Source organism: Rutilus rutilus (genome assembly GCF_951802725.1).
Source record: "Rutilus rutilus genome assembly, chromosome: 1".
Taxonomy (NCBI): Eukaryota; Metazoa; Chordata; class Actinopteri; order Cypriniformes; family Leuciscidae; genus Rutilus; species Rutilus rutilus.
Genome location: NC_140209.1, coordinates 64830677 through 64839776, shown reverse-complemented (window position 1 = coordinate 64839776; position 9100 = coordinate 64830677). Strand labels below are relative to the sequence as shown.

Sequence of the window (9100 nt, the reverse complement as noted above, 5' to 3'; positions counted from 1 at the left end):
TCAAGGTTTGAAGCCTCTATTTAAAGATTTACAGTCTTTCTCTGTGAACTTGACAAACAAAACAACCCAAAAATATGCATCACCAATTTTTTTTTTTTTCAATAAAATGCTCATTGAGAATGAAAATGTCCCTTTCCCCTATAGCAATTAGCCTGGCTAACGTCAGACCTCTTTCTCATTGAGACGTGGTCTGGGAACCACATGTTCATTTTCTCGTATTTGAGGCGTGGTTTAAGAATGCCCAGAGCCGTTTATTGGGCGCTACAAATGTCTATCAAATGCGCCTGTACGTACTGTACTGTGCTCATAGCCAATCGTTTCAATTATACCAGATGACGTATGTAGAGCGACAGAAATTCGACGAGGAAGAAGACGATGGCTGAAGAAGACTAAACTACTTAGAACAGTATCTAAGGCTGCATCGAAAGGTAACTTCGCGTCTGCTGCCATGTTAGATCCATAGATATAAACAAACTGCTTCGGTGTGTCGCATAGACGTCGTCATTGTCTTGCTGCTCCCTCCCCGGTCTGTGATTGGTCCCCTCGCTGAGGCGAAAATCTGGTCCATGGTATCCAGGCTGCCTAGCAGCGTGAATAAAATCGCGCTGCACTCAAGGCAGCATGGGGAAACCCAGGCTATATAGCAATAGCAACAACAACAACAAAAAGGTCCCGCCCCAGATCCCTCTCTTTTAAGAGGAACTATGTCAAGAAGAAAACTCGTCAAGCCATTCTTTGTGCTCTTTTCAAAGAATTATCTTTTTCAAAGCGCATTTTTTAATCGCTATAAATTCAGTGATTCTGCTTGTTAACAGCAGGTGTTCATCACTAATGCTCAGTCATCACTTAATCACTTAATTATACAATTATGCTGGGATCTAGAAATGTTCTATAACTCATTCAGTTTGAGTTCTGTTTCAGTCATTGTGTCCACATAACTTTCAGTAATATTTGAGTGCAGTGAACTCAATTTTATTTAGTACATATAAATGTTAGGTTTTACAGTGTTCTTACCTCCGAGACTGTGTTATGATCTATATGACCTTATTATTTATCACTGTTGATATGCTATATTTTTACTATAAAACTCTTACGACAAACATGTCTTCAGATATCTTCAATTGTTGCGTATACTGAGCTTCAGCGGACACGTTTGTGAAGGACTTTACTCGGACCATATCGCATTAATTATCGCGGACGTATCGTCTGCGATAATTAATGCGATATGGCTCAGCTTGTCAGTTAACTACGGCCCTGTGTTGTAAATGCCACACCATCTGAAAGCAGGTGATGGCGATTTACTACTAATCAAGGAACCGGCTTTACTGACGAGATGCGCCTAACAATGTCATGCGATATATCGCCCAGCCCTAATTATAAATATTAGTTTAGAAACTTAAACGGCAGCTGGTCAGTTTAAGGCAGATGAGTTTTTCAAATGAAATGAGTGCACAGTATTTCTACAGTAACATACTGTAGATTACAGTAAAGAACTGTACAATTAACAGTAAAATACTGGAAACAGTGTTGCCAGTATTTTACCATTAATTTGCAGGACAATGTTTTACAGTGAAGTATCAAAGATTCTACACAGTCTACAGCATAATCTGTTCATACCGCATTGCATGCTGGGTTTGCTCTGTAGAAATACAGTATGATGTTGTTTGTTTACAGTAATTTGTGTTTTCCAAAACTGTAAACTCACAGTATAAGCAAGCTCCGTTTACAGTACAATTGTATAAACCTGACTAAAATGGCCAGTAAATTACTGTAGATTTTACAGTAGATTTCTGAGAGTGCAGTTCAATACAAGATAAGTCCTACTGTGAAATTACCACAATTATTAACCTGGAACTAAATATAATTTTACACAAACTTTTTTTTAACAGTGCAGCCATGATCTATCATCACAGTTGTGATACAGTTCACAATTTAACAATAGATTTACAACTAAAACTGGATGCATTCTCATACAACAAATCATTCAAGTTCTATAGCACAGATTGTTTCAAAGCAGCTTCAGGAAAACATCAATCAATAATGCAAATACGAGAAGTTCTAATTCAATACAATAGTAAAGAATACAATAGTTGAAGGTTGAAGAAGACGATGAAGGCAGAAAACTCCAATGCAAAGTTTTACTTACAAATATAACAGGTTACAGACAGGATACACTCACACCAAATCCAACATTACATAGACGTGACTATGACTAACCACAGACGAGGACTGACTGAACTGAGGGAACTAAATACAAACACTGATGAACACTAATTACAGAAACACAGGTGGAACAGGTAATTAACTAGACACAGGTGAATTAACTGAACTGATAATGATGGAAAGACAAGTCCTAATGAAAAAACAAACTAAACAGAAACACAACACTGACAACAATAGTGTCATTGTTTAGCTCGAGTCAGATCATTGCTGAATCAGTTCAGTTCAACTGTGTAAAGCATTATTGAAACACGTTTTAATAGAATATACACACCAACAATACTTTTTTGCCACACACTCCACCAAAAAAAAAAATAGAAAAAAAATAATAATAATAGAGGAGAGCGCAAACACATTCACCCATTGCCAAACATTATGTAATCAAGATTCCCGTATTTGGAAATATATATCGGAATTGCCCCAACTGGAATGACATATATATATATATTTATATATATAAAGGAAAAGGACTGTTGTGTAATTTTGCAGATAAAAATTGTTTGCACACTTAACATTATTTATCATATAAATCATAGTAAATGCACCTGCGAATGTGTGCAAACAGTTTTACTGTTCATTAAGTGTGTTATGTCACTGCGTTTACACTGTGTACACACAGCTTAACAGAGCACACACAGCGAATGAATAGCTGGCTAACAAGCCCCAGACTTCTAACGTTTCGAAAAGTCAAGGTTGTTTCATATCTAATTTCATTTCAATAAATTCATTTCAGCTCCCCTCACACCATCTCTCCGACGTCTCTGTCGGAGAGGTCACATCACAATAATGAACAGCCCATCACAATAATGAACCCAAAGGTCCTAAAAAGGCTCAGCTCAAAGATAAGGATGCGCTGCAGATAAGCACATTTTCCAAATTGAACACACCCATGGACATCTTGGAAGATTGTCTAGAGATAATCCATATCATCTCTGATCAGTAAACGGGATAAGATATCAAAATCATCACATATAAATATCAAACAGACCAGAAGATTGGATTGAAATTCCATAACATTTAATGCATTTGGCAGACGCTTTTATCCAAAGCCACTTGCATTGCATTTCAAGGAACACATTTGCATTCTTATCAGTTCTTGCTTTCCTTAGGAATCAAACCCACAACCTTGACAATCAAACCCATGACCCTGACATTTCAAGTGCCAAAGCTCTACTGTTTGAGCCACAGGAAGGCCTCACTAAACAACATACACCTGTAATAAGTGTGCAGACTAGCCCGCGATCCCTTATGTAACAATATACTGCAAAATATAATATATATTGCATAATACATTTCCATATATGGGGAAACTAGTCCTTATATTTTTCAATATACTGCATGCATTGGCCATGTATGGCTATATATGAATACATATAAAATAATATGTATAAATGAACACATAAATAGCATTACATGTAATATTCACAAATTGTATCCTTTTTTTGTGTACACATATTGCACATACATGTTCCCATATAAATGTGAATGTATGTTCACACACATATACACACACACACACAATCACGGAATGAGTTACAACAGATTTCTAGTTCCCAGCATGCTTTGCTTCTGACTGTTAAAGTTAAAATTAAGAGTTATTTGATGTGTTTTGCTCAATATTAATATAGGGGGAGATCTGTTAGTGTTTAATGCTCTATTATTTTGGAATTGAAAAGTTTTTCTGGTGTGTGTGAGGTTTTGGGGTTACCATTGTGCTAAAGAGTAGAGCCTGTGGCGAGGTTGACGATTGGCCATAAACCACTAAAATATAATTAATATGTTTTAAAATGAATGGTTGGGCACGCTTTAACACAGTGAAAGTCTCCTGGATAAATATTTAAGTGCATGCAGGTACACTTGTGCTTTTGTTAGCAAGCTTGAAAATGTGAAACATTTATAGAGTAAATAATTCTAAAAATCTAAGAGATTTGTCACATTATATATTTCTCTATACACTGTAAAAATTGATCAGTTGACTTAACTTAAAAAATATTTGTAAACACATTGCCTTAAAATTATTAAGTAAATAAACGTGATGCTTAATCGAAAAAATTAAGCAATGTGGAATTGTCAAGTTCACATAACTTTTTTTTTTTTTTTTCAATTAAGCATTAAGCTTAGTTACTTAATAATTTTAAGGCAACGGGTTTACATTTTTTTTTAAGTAAGTGAACTGATCACTTTTCACAGTGTATGTGTGTGTTTATAATGCATATATCTGCAATATATTACACATGCAGTGCCATATCTGATCACATTTGCATCTATATATTACTGATTATAAAATTACATACATTGTGATATATTAGTAATATATTAACGCAATGTATTATTCTGTATATTTTCAAATATACTGTTAAACCATTTAATACATTGATCGTTCATATATAGGGAAATATATTTTCTTTTCATAAGGGATGGCTGGATGATTTTAGAGTCAGGGGTGATTACCTCTCAAACCAAGTCATTTTATCTGTATATTTGCAGATTCAAAGCAGAAAATCAACGTCTTAAAGCCACAAGTGAGCAACTCATCTGTCCATCCTCCTCTGGTGTTCATAAACTCAGTCATTTAGTTAGTCCGTTTAATACAATTGCATGTTAAATCAATAAAATAAGTTGATTTTCCTTTCTAAATGTTTAATATTAATAAAATATTGCGCAAACTGTCAATGAAGAGGTAAAATTCATCATGATGCAATAGTTTTACAATTGCAAAAATGTAAAGTCGTTAAACCAGTTCAGACTGTGGGATTAAAAGTGGATCTGTGATAAAAGAAAGCGTGCATGACTCATTTTAAGGGTTATTGCCTTTATGACGCAAGCTAGTAATTCTTTTGCAAAAAATGAGAGTCGTCTATTATAGAGTGAAGAAAAATGGGCTCTAGGAGTGTATTGAAGGTCATATAAACAACCTGTGTTGTAAAAGAGTAAAGGGAGCTACCCAATGAGATCACTTCTGGGAATGTCTGTGTTTGCCGAAGAGACGTTCAGAGATTGCAGAGCGGATTTAACGCTGGTTTTCTAAGAATTTGGACTGACCTGAGGGTCAAAGGTGGCTTAGGAAGTCTGAGACTCACCTATAAGAAGGCCTTTATTCTGTCTGGGCGTGGATTTTGACACTTGTCGGCACACGGAAGAGTTAAGTTAAGTAAGTACGTCTTAATTTATTTGATTCCGGTCTCTGATAACTTGAGCCTGCTTAGAGCTAAAATGACAAATTAATGTTTATAGAAATTAAGACGCGTTACTATTAATGCCATTACATCATTGGATGAGAGAATGCTCTCAAAGCAGCTGATTAATATTAATGACCCAATCAGTGCTTTTCAATGCTTTCAACGAAAATCTGTTGTTGGTTGGTTGGTCGGGGAAGTTAAGAATGAATTTGATTGAAAACTTATTGATATGGATTACCCATCTGTTTTTTGTGTGTTTTTGTTATTTTATTGTAAAAAGCACATTGGTCAACCTGGGTTGTATTTAATGGTGCTATTTGATCAAAATTGCCATTGCCAATTGCTTTCCAATGCACGGGAAGAGTACAGTGTTGAACATTATTGGGGTCGTCATCCCTACATAACCCGTTCTGTCCTTAAACTTTTATTACAACACACACACACACACACAACAGTTATGGATTAAAGCCTGTGATTTAGGGTACGTTTTACAAGACAACGATGTACTAAAAATGCATACAGCTTTGCGACAGTGTTGTCAAAATGATCGTGATTTTAACGGTAAAAGACTGTAAAAATGCTATAGTGAAAAACTGTTAATTGGTTAACAGAAAGTTTCTGTACTGGTGAATAACTGTGCTAGAGCTAACCGTACATTTAATGTAATTTTACAGTAAAATACCGTTAAATTTTAGTTTTTGGAAGTGAAATAGAACAAGTCATTGTATATTTTTACAGTGAACAAAACGTAAATTGACATTCCCACAATTCTCTTCCTCATTTTATTTTTGTTAAAATAACTGTTTCCTCATAGTTTTTTCTAATCAGTTATGTACATTAGGGTTTTATGTCACATTACATTAATCTTGTTAAATTAATGTTTATTGCATTTTTAAAAAGTCATGTGTGATCACATGACGCTTCATTGATTGTTTATGATGAGCTTTGATTCATCATGTGACTCTCACCACTGTGATTGTCTGTGTATGACAAAAGAGTTATCAGTACTTCAACAGATGGGGTAAATTAACATTATATCAGATAGTGATTTTTATTTTTTTATTTTTTACTGTAAATTGAAGTTAAGTCTGAAAAACCCAAAATGTTGCTGTTTTTTACATGAAATGTATTTTTATATAACATTCTTACATTAAAAAAAAAAAGTCAAGGTCAGAGTCTAAACAGAAAATGAAATCTCTGAAAATAGTACAAACTTTTTTCTTTTTTTTTTTACATGTACATAAAATAAAATACAGTTTCTTTTGTAAAAAAATTAAATAAAAAAATTCAAGGTCAGAGTCTAAAAAAACCCTTTTTTTTTAACTTTAAAACTTTTTTTTTTTTTTTTTTTTACATTTACAAAAAATAAAATACAATTTCGTACTTTTTTTTTTTTTTTTTTTTTACATATTTACCGGTAATTGAATGGAATTTTTTTACAGTGCGTTCACACAAATCCGTGAAAACGACTAAAAACGCTGTTTTATTCATGTCAGGCCCAGTAAATGGAGATGTCACTTATGTAATGTGATGATTTAATGTGTGTGATGTAAAGCTGGGATCTCCATCCCAGCTCCTGGAGAGTTAGGCCGAATCCGAAAAGTAACCTGAACAGCTCGATTAGCTGGTCCAGACTAGTTTATTGTAAGTAAACATAGTCTATAGGAAACACAGACTAGAAACATAGTGTTTCTTTACAACAGGGAGCTCCAACTGAAAACGTAATTAAATTAAATTAATGACACTGACCTTGACTCTACTGTTTGAACTCCAGGAAAGATTACCTTTATTGTCCACATGGGGAAATAGTTTTTTAACACACACAACATAACCAATATAATACAAAAGACACAATACAGATAAAAATAATAATAATAATGATTACATTCATGTAATACACATGCACATGAGGTTACCGTTTTCACAAATTCACGTTTTTGTAGTTTTCACACACTGACGATAACGGTATAATTTCCGAAAACTTGCTCTCTGAAACCCGTTCTCAAAAGTTTGTGTTTTCAGGCTCCCGAAATGGCATTGTCGTGTAAATGCACGGCTAAAACGCATAACAAGTTTTCTGTTTTTTTGTAAACGCTCCCCGGTGTAAAACTGATTGGTGGAGATTGTTATATCTTTGCGTTTGCAGGTTTGCTTTTATTGAGCGAAGTTGCTTTGTGCACATATATAAAATGGAGTCTTTCACACGACTGGATCACATGGGCGTGAAAACTCAAAAGGGTCTGAGGTTACACACCTGATGATGCCGTTTCAAGATAACAGTCAGAAAACTGGTCCAATAATCATCACTGATGTGATATCAACCTGCTGAGTCTGTGAAAAACCAGTTCAAGGTCTAGATTTTCCACATTTTGGTAGGAGGATCCCACACATCGGTGCTTAATTGGTGTTCGTCCCGTAACTATATTATCAGTTTTTCATTGAATTATCTCACTATATAGATATTGTCTGATTTAAACAGATATGACAGATAGACATCAGCTATAATAGATAAAAGGCAATCGTTGTCGTTGTATGTAATGGAGCGCAAGGTGATTAAAGTGCTGTTGTAATGGGATTAGACAGCAGTGTTGATACCATGATAGCAGGAGCTGTTGATATCAACAAACACTTGATTATCTTCTGGCGTCGAGTGTGATGATGATGATGATGATGATGGAGGAAGATGGCGTGAGAATATGCCATGCACTTTCTACATCTAAACTGAGATTTAAGGAAATGAATAGGAATGCACAATATATCGGCCGCCATTTCAGTAACGATATTTGTTCATTTTTAATGTTATCGTTATCGGCCCGATAAGATCATTTGTCCGATATATTAAAGCCGATAAATAATGTATTATTTCCTTCAGCTGAGACTCTTCAGATGCGCACTGTTCAACATTGAGTTGCTTGAAATATGATTGGAATCACTTAGAAAAAGGAAAATACGGTCTGTCATATCGGCTACATTAAATTATCATGAGAACATCATTAATTGTGTGTTTGGGACATGGATTTTAATGGTGAGACTTTTGTTTTTTGTAATCAGGCTCTCAAAACTTATATATAAATTTGGATTTAGATTTATCGGCCAATATATACGATTATCGGCTTTCAAATATAAAGAATTATCGGTTATCCGTATCGGCCAAAATCGGTGCATCCCTAGAAATTAAGGAAAGAAATTGATATAAGGATAGTTGATATTCATGTTTGCTCATTTTCATCTAACTTGAATTCATTGGCTATGGAAATGTGGACAAATTTAGAGAAATACATTTAATCAGTTGAGAGACAATGTATATAGTATCAGGGAATAAATATATTGAAGTAATGTTGAAAATCGTTGTGGTTCCCAATTTAATTTGCAATTCATTAATTAAAAGAGAGCCAGTCCTTCAGTTCTGAATGTTTTTATGTAACAGCTGCTTAAGTCAAATGTGTTACAGAAATTCTCAAAACATAGACCAAGTCCAAGCTAAAGATTTACTTCATGTTTGTCAGCTTTGAAGTCTTATGTGCTGGTTATGCCTAAAAGATTAAAAATATAGTTTAGAAGACATACAAGCTTTTAAAATGTACAGTGGGAAAATGAATATTGAGATCTTGCTCTTGGACATACACACATTTTTGTCCAAGGAGACTCAAAACTTTTAGGAACTTTAAGATATTTTTGCTTAATATTCTTAGTTCATGTTT

The 9100-nt window shown here is 34.4% G+C and overlaps 1 protein-coding gene across 1 annotated transcript in view; it reads left to right on the top strand.

Annotated features, from left to right (window-relative positions):
- Window positions 1–5347: 5347 nt before the first annotated feature.
- otop2 (otopetrin 2) overlaps window positions 5348–9100 on the top strand; it is a 36759-nt gene continuing 33006 nt past the window's right edge. The window contains exon 1 of the mRNA XM_084422544.1: window positions 5348–5371. The gene's annotated coding sequence lies outside the window, so the exon portion shown is untranslated. The remainder of the gene's footprint in view (window positions 5372–9100) is intronic.